Below are 15,000 nucleotides of genomic sequence, written 5' to 3'. Positions count from 1 at the left end.
AATATTGAGTCGATAGTCGGATTTCGTATTTGCATAAAATAATTTGCAATTAAGTTTTCCTTCACTGCAATATTTATTTTTAGCTAAATTTAAATATACTAAGATTAGTATCGGTTTTAATTCCTAAATCTATTGCTTTAGTTAACGTTATGGAATCTTTGGTGCATCTAACCACTTCATTTGTGGCCGTTCTTATCGTAAAAGAGTAAAAAGACCGATGCCTCATTACTCTAATCTCATGCAAAATATACTAAATGCAGGGTGCAATAATTTTGCTAGATTGTGCTTTATAATACATTCCAATAGAATCTTTCTTTTTTTGTAACAAAGATGACTTGCAGAAACAAAAAGAATCTTAATCAAAGTTAGATCTTTACGAAGAAGTATTTTAGTAAAGAAAGTGTAAAAATGCATAGCATCGAATTTACCCCCAGGCTTCTGAATGTGATTTCGTGAGCAACATTCGGTATTTCGTATACATGTATCGGGTATCATCGATAATGCAGAACAGATCGCTGTTGTTTAATATTTGGTGAGTAGCATCTGTGAGCGTTAGCACTACGAAAACACGCAGTTTATGGACATCAATACACATTATTATCTGAAAAAAATTTCGAACACAACTTAAACAAAAATACTAACAGTAACAGTATGAATACATTTCCATTTTACCGAACTAAGAAATGACTCCACCCCTGCAAATGGATAATAAAATATGCGAAATATAAGGAGTTCCTACAGGCGTGGCTGTGTGGTAAGAAGCTTGTTTCTCAACCTCATGTTTCTGGGTTCAGTCCCACTGTGTGGCACCTTGAGCAAATGTCTTCTATTATAGCCTTGGGCCGACCAAAATCTTGTGAATGAATTTGGTAGACGCAAACTGAAAGAGACCATTTATATATATATATATATGTGCGTGTACGTGCGTGTGTGTGGGTGGGTGTGTTTGTGTGCTCATGTTTGCCCCCCCCACCCACTGTCGCTTGACGAACGATGATGTGTTTACGTCCCCGTATTATAGTGGTTCGGCAAAAGAGAGCGATAGAATAAGTAGTAGGGTTACTAAGAATATGTGCTGGGGTCAATTCTTTCGACTAAAAGTGGTGCTCCAGCATGGCCACAGTCAAATGACTAAAACCAATAAAAGAATAAAAGAATGTTACATAAAATACTATTTTAATGGATATAGCAAATGGCAACCACTGAACAAATCCGGTAGAGAATGACCCAGTTAATAAGCAGTGGCATTTCAGTTTGATCAAAATGTTAAAGAAGTGTCCAAGGAAATTATTTCCTTAAGATTTCTTAATTTCGCATTCTATTTGGAATTATCGCAAGCTAACCAAATTATGTAACATGCTTTCCATTAAAGGCGAGAGTGATTTAAGTTCTGCACATGAGCTTAAGAATGAAATATAGGAGAGAGGGAAAATAATTCAAAATAATATTAAGACATTTTTGTTGAGAGAGCAACCAAAGAACTTAATTGATAAATCGATAGACAGAGTGACAGAGTGACAGACAGAGAAAGGAAGCTGGGGAGAGAGATAACTCGGTAGTTAACTGCTAAATATCGTCGTACTTGAATGAGATGCTACATAGAAAACCTATAATTCCATTAAGTATTAAATATATTATAAAAAAGGCTAAGAGTATATTTTTGTAGATTTTTGTTGGCTCGTAGATCTGTCGCTGGTTAGCGATGAGAAGCTTTTACAGTTATTGAGATCATATTATGATTGCATAATTCTCAATTTCAACAGTGTGCCATAATAGTTATGACTATTTTCAGCATAAATATAGCATTCAATCTACAGATTCGTACTAAGTGTCATTGAATATACAGCGTGTAAAATATATTTTCAACTGTAGCACAACCAAATGAAGGTGATATTGTATTTAAATTTACGAAAATATAAATCTATATTATTAGCGTTAAGAGAAAAATAGCCAAGAATATACACACACACACATTGAGAAAAAACGCTCTGTGAGAAAGAATTTTATTGATAGAGAGAAAATTAGAGAGAGAACTGTGCCACATCTCATTGTACAGAGTTATGATCTACTTGGTAAATATGCATCAAGTATTTGTTCACTTAAACGAGTGCTAAATCTGATAATCACGCATGTATACAAAGGCAGAGGAGTTTACTAAAATGGAAATGCTATGGTGTTAATAATCTATAACAAGTGTATTCTCTAACACAAGTTGAGCTAAATGTATTAAAATATTAGATAGATTCCAAGACATACTTTCAAGACATATGTGTAATGTGTGTGAGTGTATGCATGCGCGCGAGATTGTGTATGAGTATGTGTGTAATCGTGTGTTTATATTTATGCATGTATGTAAGGATACATAAGCACTCATCTACAACCTATGCGTTCATATATATATATATATATATATATATATATATATATATATATATATAAACTAACAGGGAAAAATTCAATTTAGTATTTAATCAAATTTCACAATATAAATATATAATATATATGAAGTTGAGAAAAACTAATATTATGTAATTCAAACAATGATAGACATAAACCAAAATCGTAAAGAAAAACTAAAATATATTATAAAAAATATAACTAGATCACAGTCTTTTTACTTATTATATATTGTTTATTCATTTTTTGCACTTTTTGCGATCTAGTTATATGTTTTATAATACATTTTATTTGTTCTTTATGATTTGGGTTGTGTCTATCATTGTTTGAATTATATAATAGTGGTTTTTCTCTAATTGATATATGTATATATATATATATATATATATATATATATATATATATATATATATATATATTAAATCAAACCAAATAAAGGAACGATAAAATCAACAACAACGAAGAACAAGGTGACGTGCACAATGAATGTATTAGCTTTGATGCTCAGTAAACCGAGAGAGCTTTTGATGTTTCGAGCATAACTCTTCATCGGAACGGAAAAAGGGAAATGTCCAAAGAGGAAAAAGAAATCACCAACAGCAGATGTGTAATTTCATTACTGTATACTTATGTGCTTGTATGACACTTTTGTACAACACGCATATATCATATGATATATCACATATCCCTATGTATTTCTGCTCATCTCCGTCTATTCCCATCTTTATCTCACACACACACTCTCTTTCTCTCTCACACATACACACACTCTCTCGATCTCTCTTTCCAATGCACAAAGCTAATGAAACACCTCACACTTATGAACACACATTTTCACATCTTCGCTGCTGTAGTCAAAGACAATTTCTGTTTCTGCTTGCTACTAGTTATATTGATGCCATTGATGTTACAGTCCATGAAGTATTGGCTTCTGTCGTCATAAAACCTGGCATTAACTGTGTGTCTACAGAGTTTTATACATGCCGAAGAAAAGACAACGACCACAACAGCAGCTTCTTCAGTAATAATACATTATTAAACATTCTATCGTTATTAACTATACTATTGTTAATTGCAGATCTGTAATTCAAATTCATTAGTAGAGTCCGAAAGATAGAAACATTCTTTCTGATGCAGTGGCAAGTCATTTTGTTATAGTAGCCACGATTTTAATTTCATAAATATAACAATATGACGTAATACAAACATTCAAACATACAGAAATACCCGCATCATTATGTATCCATATGTCAATCTTTACCCCCTCCCCCCATCTCCTTTATATGTATGTATGTATGTATGTCTCCGACAAACTGATCCACCTGCAAGTAATTTGTCGGCCCGGAGCTATAATAGAATAAATAGCCCAAGTTTCCACACAGTGGGACCGAATCCGAAAGCATATATATATATATAATATATATATATATATATATATTAAATCAAACCAAATAAAGGAACGATAAAATCAACAACAACGAAGAACAAGGTGACGTGCACAATGAATGTATTAGCTTTGATGCTCAGTAAACTGAGAGAGCTTTTGATGTTTCGAGCATAACTCTTCATCGGAACGGAAAAAGGGAAATGTCCAAAGAGGAAAAAGAAATCACCAACAGCAGATGTGTAATTTCATTACTGTATACTTATGTGCTTGTATGACACTTTTGTACAACACGCATATATCATATGATATATCACATATCCCTATGTATTTCTGCTCATCTCCGTCTATTCCCATCTTTATCACACACACACACTCTCTTTCTCTCTCACACATACACACACTCTCTCGATCTCTCTTTCAAATGCACAAAGCTAATGAAACACCTCACACTTATGAACACACATTTTCACATCTTCGCTGCTGTAGTCAAAGACAATTTCTGTTTCTGCTTGCTACTAGTTATATTGATGCCATTGATGTTACAGTCCATGAAGTATTGGCTTCTGTCGTCATAAAACCTGGCATTAACTGTGTGTCTACAGAGTTTTATACATGCCGAAGAAAAGACAACGACCACAACAGCAGCTTCTTCAGTAATAATACATTATTAAACATTCTATCGTTATTAACTATACTATTGTTAATTGCAGATCTGTAATTCAAATTCATTAGTAGAGTCCGAAAGATAGAAACATTCTTTCTGATGCTTTGGCAAGTCATTTTGTTATAGTAGCCACGATTTTAATTTCATAAATATAACAATATGACGTAATACAAATATTCAAACATACAGAAATACCCGCATCATTATGTATCCATATGTCAATCTTTACCCCCTCCCCCCATCTCCTTTATATGTATGTATGTATGTATGTCTCCGACAAACTGATCCACCTGCAAGTAATTTGTCGGCCTGGAGCTATAATAGAATAAATAGCCCAAGTTTCCACACAGTGGGACCGAATCCGAAAGCATATATATATATATATATATATATATAATGTATGCACCAACACACACACACACATATATATAATGTATATATAAACATATGTATATATATATATATATACATATGTATATGCATATATACATACACACACACACACAAACACACATATATACTACGTTATTGTATGCAGACAGAAAAAAGACAGACAGACATATAGACAAATGATAGATAGATAGATAGATAGATAGATAGATAGATAGGATAATGCACGATTATATGTATGTATGTATGTATGTATGTATGTATGTATGGATGGGTGGATTGATAGATGCTTATATGCGTCTTTGTATGTACTATAACTTAGGGAAATAGTGAAGATAATATGATCAAAGATGAAATGCCATCGATTTGGCTTTTCATCTTTGTAGGGTCGATGTAATAAATATCAACGACGTATTCTATATACTGAAATCCTATACTCCCAACAGTTACCCAAAGAAATAACTATGAAAATGCTTCGAACAGACATTCAATAAGAGCCATTGAAGGCTTAACGCAAATTAACAACCAGCGTCACCCCAAATTATATTCTAAATTGCTGAAAAGGTACTGATAATGTAGCACCTGATACGCAATAATGGAATTTGCCTCAGTCATGACACAAATGTCTTTCATGATGTCTCACTTATGTAAAGACACCTCTGAATTTAAACATCGTTATATTCTTTAGTACCATTACTAGTCCTATTAGTTCAAAAGTGTGTTTGACTATGCATCACGGCTATGACTTCGGCAATTATTAATTACTATTACAAAGCACAAACCTAGTTACTCGTGCAATTTGCACTCGCTGTGTTTGTCTCTGAAAGTTAATCTTACTAATGTTTATTTGGTTGTTAGTAATGTCCTCGGTGTCTAAATGATAGTGTTTCTAACACAACAATGCACGCAACATCAACAAGAACAATGCAAACAAACTCAGCTACAAACACTACTTATAACAATGCCACTGTTAATAACAATACTGCTACTGGTACTGCTTCGGCTGCCGCGACTAATTCTACAAATAATGCTGCTGCTGCTAAAACAAGAACCACCACCACCACCACCACCACCACTACTACTACTACTACTACTACAATATTTTCTGAAGGTGACCGTTTGATATACAAGAAATAACAAAGCCATACGTAAATATTGAACATTCGGTTTCGAACTGAGGAAGGACACATTAGTCATTGTAGACTTCTTGATAATCAAGCTAGACAACATAGCCACGGATTAAGTGTCTTTGGTCATAGATATTCTAAATAATAAGTGTACGGACGCTGCAACTGTAATATCTCACCTCCCTTTTCTTCTCCTCCTCAAAATCATCAACTCATACTACTACTACTACTGCTAATACTACTATTACTCTCGATTCAATATGGAATTGACATTTCTCAGAAGCTCTGCAAAAGCTTAGAAAAATGATGCATTATATTACTCATGCTTATTAGATCTGGAGTGAATAAATTCATGGAAAAGACCAATCTAGCCGAATCGGAACTCACACTATTCATAGATGTAACTAAACATCTTACATCTTTTACTTTTCTCAGTCATTAAACTACAGTCAAACAGACTCTAGAAATGTTTTCTTTCTTATTTCGTTTCGTCAACCTGGTAATTATTTTATCGGCCTCTTATTTCAGAAACGCTAGTTTAAGAGAAGTTAAACAATCCAGCACCATTTGTTATGCGTAGTGTTTTACACATACAAGCACAAAAACACACATACATGCATAAATTCTTTCAGTAATTCCTTCTGGTAATTTCGGACTTTCAAGACTCCTCAGGAGATTTTGGTCGGCCAACGTCTTTAGTAGGGTACACTCGACTAAGCTGCCACGCAGTGTCACTGTTAGTGTGGTTAAAGTTTTTGTTTCTTGGTTGATAAATGAATTTGTGTGTGCCTTATATCTAATCTTAAAAATCAGTCGTACTTCCTATGTATATCTTTTCATGTTAATTAAAGGTTGAATCCTCAACTTTAAATACCACATTTCTCCTTAAACAGATTCCTTTCAAGGGGCATAGCTCTCTATTACGACAAGTGTATGTTATATTTCTAGGTTTACCCTTTCTATTTTTAGCATCAGGGTTCTTATTATTATTCTTTGTATGAAGGTCAGCTATATTATCATCTCCATTAATACTATTTTTTCTAAGTTTAAGTCTAATGTTGGCCACCATTATAGATCCTAGATTGTTTGTGATCGAGTACGATAATTTAAGGCAGGATCTATTAAATATGGAATGATACTATGACCTAGTGGTAAGTTTCTATCAATAATCCTAAAAAAATTTTTAAGGGGCTTTCTGACCTGGAGGGAAAAGAGAGGTGTGAACCATATAATTTTTCATCTCCTCCCCGAGCTGCTCCTATTCTACCCCGTATAGTTGTTGTTATTATCATTAAATAAATTAGAGTATTTACTTAAATGTTTTTGGTTCCTATATTCGGTAGTATTTTTTATGGGAAGTGTGCTGATGTTTAAATTCGCAATATTTGAAAAACGTTTGCCTAATATGTTTTTAAATATTTTGTTCTGAATATGATATATTTTCGTATTGAATCCAGTGTCTTTTAATGCTGTATTATAGTGAGGTGCACAATCATCGAAGATCTATTCATTTGCGGATAACTCAGATATTCTTATCGTCATACCTTTGATTATCCACTTAATGAGACTTTGGGGTTGATTTCGTAGGACGTGGATATACTTAATAATTTTATTAGGCTCAAGGTGAAGGATAGAATAAGCCGTTATCTAGATTTAATGTTACGTCCAATATGTTAACACATTTAGTGACATTTTCGGATATGATATCGAAGTTGTATGACTTCAAAAAAATTTAATTAATTTGTTCTTTATCCTACCAGTTGCTTGTGAGGAGGAGCCAGATATAGCAAATAAGGCATCGTCTCTATACAGACCTCCGTTGATATTAGGGAATTCCTCCTTAATTTTTGAGAGTAAGGATATTTAAAGATGTGTATGTGTGTGTGTGTGTGTGTGTGTGCTTCCCTGTGTGTGTGATAGTTTGTGTGTATGTATGTATATATTCTCACACGTACAGACACACACATTCATAAGTACTCTCACACACAGACACACTATACTAAGTATATAATTATACACAAACACGACATAATGCAATGCATTCCTATGTATTAACTTGCTTCATATCAAAAGATTTATGGTACTCAAATAACACGAGCATCAATTTGTTCCTGTGATCGGAATCGAAATTAGTTCAATCTAAACGATTGCACATTCACTGTGAGAGTCACATGTTTTGACAGTCACCTGCATTGCATGTTCAACCGCCATAAATAATCGTTTTCATACAATCACATAAAATGGTTTCTATTTCGTATTTCAGTACTTTTCCCCGCATAGTTATGCATTTGACATATTAGGAACAATCACATTTAGTGAATGTGTAAATGTGTTGCCGAGACTAGATTAATTGATGTTTGAAGATACGCAGTTTCAGTTCCCTTAGAACATATAAAAATACTCTCTCTCACACATACACACACGCACATATATACACACATACATGTATATGTGTTTGTGAGTGCGTGTGTGTATGTTCGTGCGTGTGTTCGGAGGTGTTTGCGCGTGCGTATATGTCAGAGATAGAGAGAGAGAGAGAGAGAGAGAGAGAGAGAGAGAGATGCACTCACAGTGGCTCGATTTGAAGACAATGGCTGTCTTCATGACGTTCCATGGATACATTTTTCTACAAGAGAAAAACCGAAAGAAAAGCGCAATGGATATGGTGCAGGGTTTGGGTTATATTCTGAAAATCTTGCATTTACGGCCTTCTTATCCTTATGAACAAACCATACACGGTTACTGTGCATCCGAGTTGAGTGTTAAGTACTGGTGCTTCTTTTGCAACCAGTTCTTATGAAAGGACATAGCGTATGGACATCAAAGAGCATTTAAGACAAAGCTAATACGCTACAGGTCTTGGATGTCAGTGTGGGAATTGATTGGAACGTGTAGGACTATTTTTGGCCAACATTTGATATAGTAAATTTGAAAAGCAACGATCTCACGCTGCTATAAATTTCGAAGAATATTGTATCTTGCTTGCCAGGTTGTAATTATGCCACAGAGATGGTCTTGCAAACAACATGGAATCATCCAATGTAAAAGATTTGGAATAAACTATGATTAATCATAAACGAAATAGTCATTCTATGGAACAGAGTTTCCCTTCAGTACCTAAAGTTTTATTTTATGTAGCACCGTATAGTTGGAGCGAATTTCCGAGTGGAAATTTAGGGAGGGAAAAAGAAGAGGATCAGTAAAAATTCGTCAATTGTAGCTCAATGTGAATCTTAGCTCAATGTGAACTGTGCTAAATGATCTTAAGATTCACATAACCAACATGGAACTATGAGAAGCATTTCGATAGATATTTTCCAACGAGTAACTGAAACACGAAGATAACATACAGCCTGCGTAGATGTTGTTTTAATAAAATTGATTTGAAAGTTCTGTTCTATTGCTTATAGTTTTGAGGAGCAGAGATAAATTCTTGTTGATTACAGAATACAAAATCTCGCTTGTAGTCATCAACGAAGCAGATTCAGACCACCTGGTTGGAATGTTGTCCTCATGATCTCCCAGCTTACTTTGATTCTTAATTTTCATCAGGCAAACTTAAGGGACTAAAAGATTACCAATGGCTTATTTGATTACGAAGGGTATTTATATTCTAACAACTAAATCAGGTGAGATTAGACACCGTTGAACACAACTTTTCGAAACTGCTAAATCATGTGTCTCTTGTGTTAGGTGCAGAATTTACAGCAGTGAACAATAACCCGACTCTCTGATCAGTACAGACTCAGTAGTTAAGGTAAACAGTGTAAAGAGATAAATACACATAATCTTCGTGAGAACATTTGTTTAGATTTTCACTTTTGGTGGCAGCCATATTATGCGTGGTTTTCATGTGCTTATTAGCGTAGACAAAAAAAATAGGGCCTTTCCCGAAATCGCAAGAGTTTTTATGCTTCCTTTCTACTTAGAAATAGAAAGGTGACTGAGTAATCAATGGTGACTATAGAAGCCAGTTCTGCGAAGTAATTTCTTGTTCACCTTTATCAGTTATATTCATCCGGAGTATATCCTTGCCTTCCTTTCAAGCAGAGGGATAATGGATCAGATATTTTCGGCAAGTTCATCGCAGGAGTAATCTTATGAGAGCAAACTGGATTTGGTTTTAGTGTTGATTGGTTTCACAAAAGAGTTCGAATTAGTGATCAGGACAAGTTTATCCGACAACACAATTTTATCCGGCAACACTGGATAAACTTGTTATAGATAATTAAATTATCTTAAATTTAGTGCTTCTTAAACTATCTGATCGGCAGTTTTTTCCAATATGCCAAGGACCAGTAATATTTCTTAGTAATATTAATTTATACCGGAAAAAATATATGTAATGAATATAATAAAAGTTGACATTTTTTTTCTAATCTTATATTTATTTTGTAAACAAATATAAAATATTACATAAGCTGGTATTACATAACTGAAATTATGCTATTGTTGCTTTCTTTTCTGGAAACTCGCCGCGTACCGGCAGTTGATGGCTGGTGGACCGGCACCGGTCCGTGGGCCACTACTTTCAGTAATACTGTTCTGGATTATTCTTCAATTTGACGCATTTGCCTGTCAATACATAAATATTTTAATCTCTTATCAGTGATATGTATGTAGTTACATATACTGCTGAAGATTTACAAATTTTCATCGATCGTATTCCTGTATATAATATATGCTATATGCACACATATATATTTACATGTGCATGGTGGTCAGTTCTGCAATTTCTTGCTGGAGAACCTGCAGAGATGATTGGTATATAGTACTCAAGTGTCCGTATTGCGTACTAGCTTAAGCCCCATATCTAATCAACATTAACTTAATGTGTACATAGTACGTCACATGTCAGATTTCCAACTCGTCAGAGAATCACGTGAGATGAAATATCTTGCTTAAAAACAAACCGCGCCATCCGGTCCTAGATTCGAAACTACGATCTTGAGATCGTCAATGCAGCGCCCTGACGACCAGGTCATACGGCCCCATTTACATATACGTCTATACCGGGTGATGGGTATATGGCACATACAAATTATAATTTCTGGTATATGTACACATTAATATATATATAAATGAAAACGCACACACACATACACGCATATACATACATACATATATACATACATACGCACAAACATATATACATATATAGATGCATGCATAGAGGACAAAGAGATGAGAACCCACAGGATGGAGAAAGCCATAACATGTCATAATAAAAAGGAGTACTGATGGAATGTCTGGATCTTTTCGGTTTGAACGGTAGTTTTTTAAAATAATTTCTTTGTAACTAAACACTTTTAAACTTCGTATACTGGTAGAATGTGTTTATAAAACATTTTTTTCTCTTGGTTTTCTTGAGAAAATTCTATTGTTTGTAAGATATTTGTTGATGTTTTCTCTTCAATTTCTGCAATTGCAACTAATCAGTGATGTCTATTGAGTTAAAACAACATTCTGTGCCGTATGAATACGTCCCTCATTTAAGAAACAGATTGGGTTTATTTACATTTCTGAAGAAAAAAGATACCCTTCCCCCCACCCCTAACCCTAACCCTAAAACAGATTGAAATGCAATAGATTGATACTAGGGTCATAATTATGGATGAAATTTCATATGACACCGTTAGAAAAAAACTGCCGTTCAAACCGAGAAGATCCGAATGTCATAGTGAAAACTTCAATAAAATGTAAACATAATAGACCTGACATATTAATACAGAGAACAGTGACTGTGAACAGTTTTGAAAATCAGCTGCCCTGTGGATGTTAACATAAAGCTAAAGATCAGCGAAAAAGAAATACCTACGCAGAACTATTGAAAAATTTGCAGTTACCCTATCCAGATTACAAGTTCAGGTTTATACCTGTAGTTATTGGAGAATTGCGATATATAACACACTGCTTAGATATCACTCTTGAGAAATTACACTTCTCAGAACCAGAAAGGAGAAAGCTGATTGAAAGACTACCAACCCAAGCCATCACAGGAACTGTAAAAATTTGTAAAATTATTTAAGTATATATGAGCATGTCTTGATATGCGACTATGTGCATGAGAATAGATACATAAAGCAGAACATACGAATCTGCACATATACATAGAAAGATACGCTGTCGATGTTGACATTCCAATGAAGGAACCTTGTATCTAAATTGGAAACCAACTCTTTCTCTATCGGCAAGAAATCTTGAAAAAAAAAAAAAAAAAAAAAAAACAGAACAATGACACACATACATACATACAGACAGAAAGACGGACTGACGGAAGGTCAGTTTCCATAAAGCGTCAAGCTAATGTTCTATTTGTTAAAACTTTCTCGTCATCTTCCTTATTTGCAGAAGCAATAATGTTTTAGCAATATAATCATTACTTCAACATCCAGTGTCTAGGTGTGTACAGTGTTCGTTTCATCAGTCTCTGCGACTACTTTCATAGCCAAGATTTGTTACTGAGGTCATAATTAAACCTAAGCAAACCGGATATGTTTCATATACTTACGGAAATAAATTAAGACAATATTTGCCAATATCAAATATCGTTCATAGTTAAATTCTTTCAATCATAAATATGAAATATAAACCCCATTTTCTGAATACATTAAATTTGATAACTTGATACATTCTTAGATGAATATTCAATACTAAATAGGTTACCACATTTTTCTATTATTTCTTTAAAGAATTAGGTTTGCCAAATCTAACGATGACTTCCAATTTTCCCCGATAGAAAGGAAAACAATTTTCCAATCCACTTAGTTGCGGATTCCCAGTTTAACATTGTAGCCTATATACATATTATATATCTGCCAGTCTGGCTTCAGCGTTATAAAATGAAGACGAACTTCTGTTTAAATGTTATTGAATAAGTCGACACAGGTGCACCTGTGTCAGGTGAAATCATTTTTCTTAACAATACAGCATTCATTGACCATAAACAGTAATACTGCAAATGGTGAGGATAATTTTCGGATATTTATGTACTATTTTGCATAATAAAATTAAATCCAGTTTCACAAATAGACAGACACTCATCTTGCCATATTATGAAATGAATTATGCAAAACAGTACATAAATATCCGAAAATTATCATCACCACTGTCATTCTCATTATCCTCGCAAACCCTTTGCCTATTGCTAGAAGAATGCGTCACTATGGTTGTGACAGTTGGGTCCACTCTGTACCACTCTCATTTCATAGGTTTTAAAAACAATAATCTTATGGGTGGCATCCTTCTGTTTTTCTCCATTGTCTTTCTTACTGTTTCAACCTGTTTACTTTTATTTACATCCAGTATGTATCCTTGGCCAAATGCCCTTATTTATTCGCAATATATAGACTACTCGTACCCGTTTTATTTCGATATTTTTTTAAGATGTCTTGCCATGTTCTTTGCACTCTTATCTACCAACAAGTACATTTTTCTGCTTTTATTTAGGGATTTTTTAAAATGCTAATTAATTTCACTGCGTAGGATTTTATTAATTTTATGCACATATACAATTGTGAATACATACCCAACCGACGATAGAATCTCTAATATTTGACTCGACCTGCCACAAAAAAACTGCCAGACTTTGTCTAACTAAATCTATTCGTCTTAGAAAAAGAATCACGTTGGTTAATTTATTCTTATATACCCCATGTCTTTGTGTTAAATTGGAGATTAGGACACTAATATCTTGTGTGAGATGTCTACCCTTCCATAGTTAATTTATAGCTGAAAAACAACGGCAACGTCTTTGCAAACTTACCACTAATAGGAAAATGAAATGTTATTTGCTAAATCATCATATTAAATGTCTAATAGTCATGGTTGAAAGAAAACATTTTCTCTTACAAATTGTAAATTACAAGACAAAAGTGACTTAACGGTAAGACGCCTTAGTGGCTGTAACTTTGTCAGGTTGATAAATCACCCGAGTCTAAATTGTTCTAGACCACACCTTTACCACGCTTCCTTAGCCGCTGAATCCACTTCTATGGCTTCAATCTAAAAATGTATTCCCATTTCATTCATATCACATTGGCCGTAAATGATTGTGAAACAAAGAAGTCGAGAGTAAATTTCTCTTTGGAAATCAGCTTTTTCAGCATTGTCGTTGTAAACATACAAATACAGTCATCTTTAAGAGGGTATGAATTCACATTTGATATCGATTTTAAAATAAGATTATATGCATTATATGAAGAGAATAAAGAGTCACCAAAGTAAAGCGGTCCTGTTGTGTCTGTAACTATAATGGTTCTGTAAACTAAACTGATTATACTACAAAAGGAAAAGAGAGAGCGAAAGAATCAAAAACAAAATTGTACCGATTGTTGAAGCTCCGATAGAATTGCACTCCTTTCAGATGCAGCTGCTAACTGTTAGATTAAAATTATTTCTCTCTATTGTGTGACTTGTAGCATTCTATGCAGGAGATCAGTAAATTTAATTACTAAGTCACTGAAATCAATGGTGGAAGAAACCATGCTATTTCACTTTAAAACATGTTTTGACCATCGTTGAGAAATAGTCATATGAGACAGACTCCAATATATAGGATATCGATGGGAACTTATTGACGACAGAGCTAAATTTAAAGATAGTATTATCATTTGATTTACTTGAAACGATATAATGAAATTCTACAGAATTATTAAAGAATTCTTGTATCATAACTGTAACAAATGAGTTTCTTTCTATCTATATGTAGTTCAACGTATATATAAGATGTTGGATAATACTTTGAAGAAAAAAGATTAGTTCATCCAGAGTTTCAATTATCATAAACATTAATGAGAATAAGATTCATGGCAACAGCATTCGCACGGTACAGTACTATTTTGTCGCAATCTATGATGTAATTTTAATAACAATATTTTTTGTTGAAATTATATATTTTTATTTATGCGCCCTTTTCAAGCCTAGCCAGGCTCATGTGCCCGGTTTCCCTGTTTCTATGGCGTATGTGTCCCCCCCCCCAGCGTTACTGAAGAAAGTGGAAAAAAGAGTGAGAAAATGTTGGGGCGAAAGAGTAC

This window comes from Octopus sinensis, linkage group LG5, assembly GCF_006345805.1.
Source record: "Octopus sinensis linkage group LG5, ASM634580v1, whole genome shotgun sequence".
Lineage (NCBI taxonomy): Eukaryota > Metazoa > Mollusca > Cephalopoda > Octopoda > Octopodidae > Octopus > Octopus sinensis.
Note: the sequence above shows the minus strand (reverse complement) of the source record.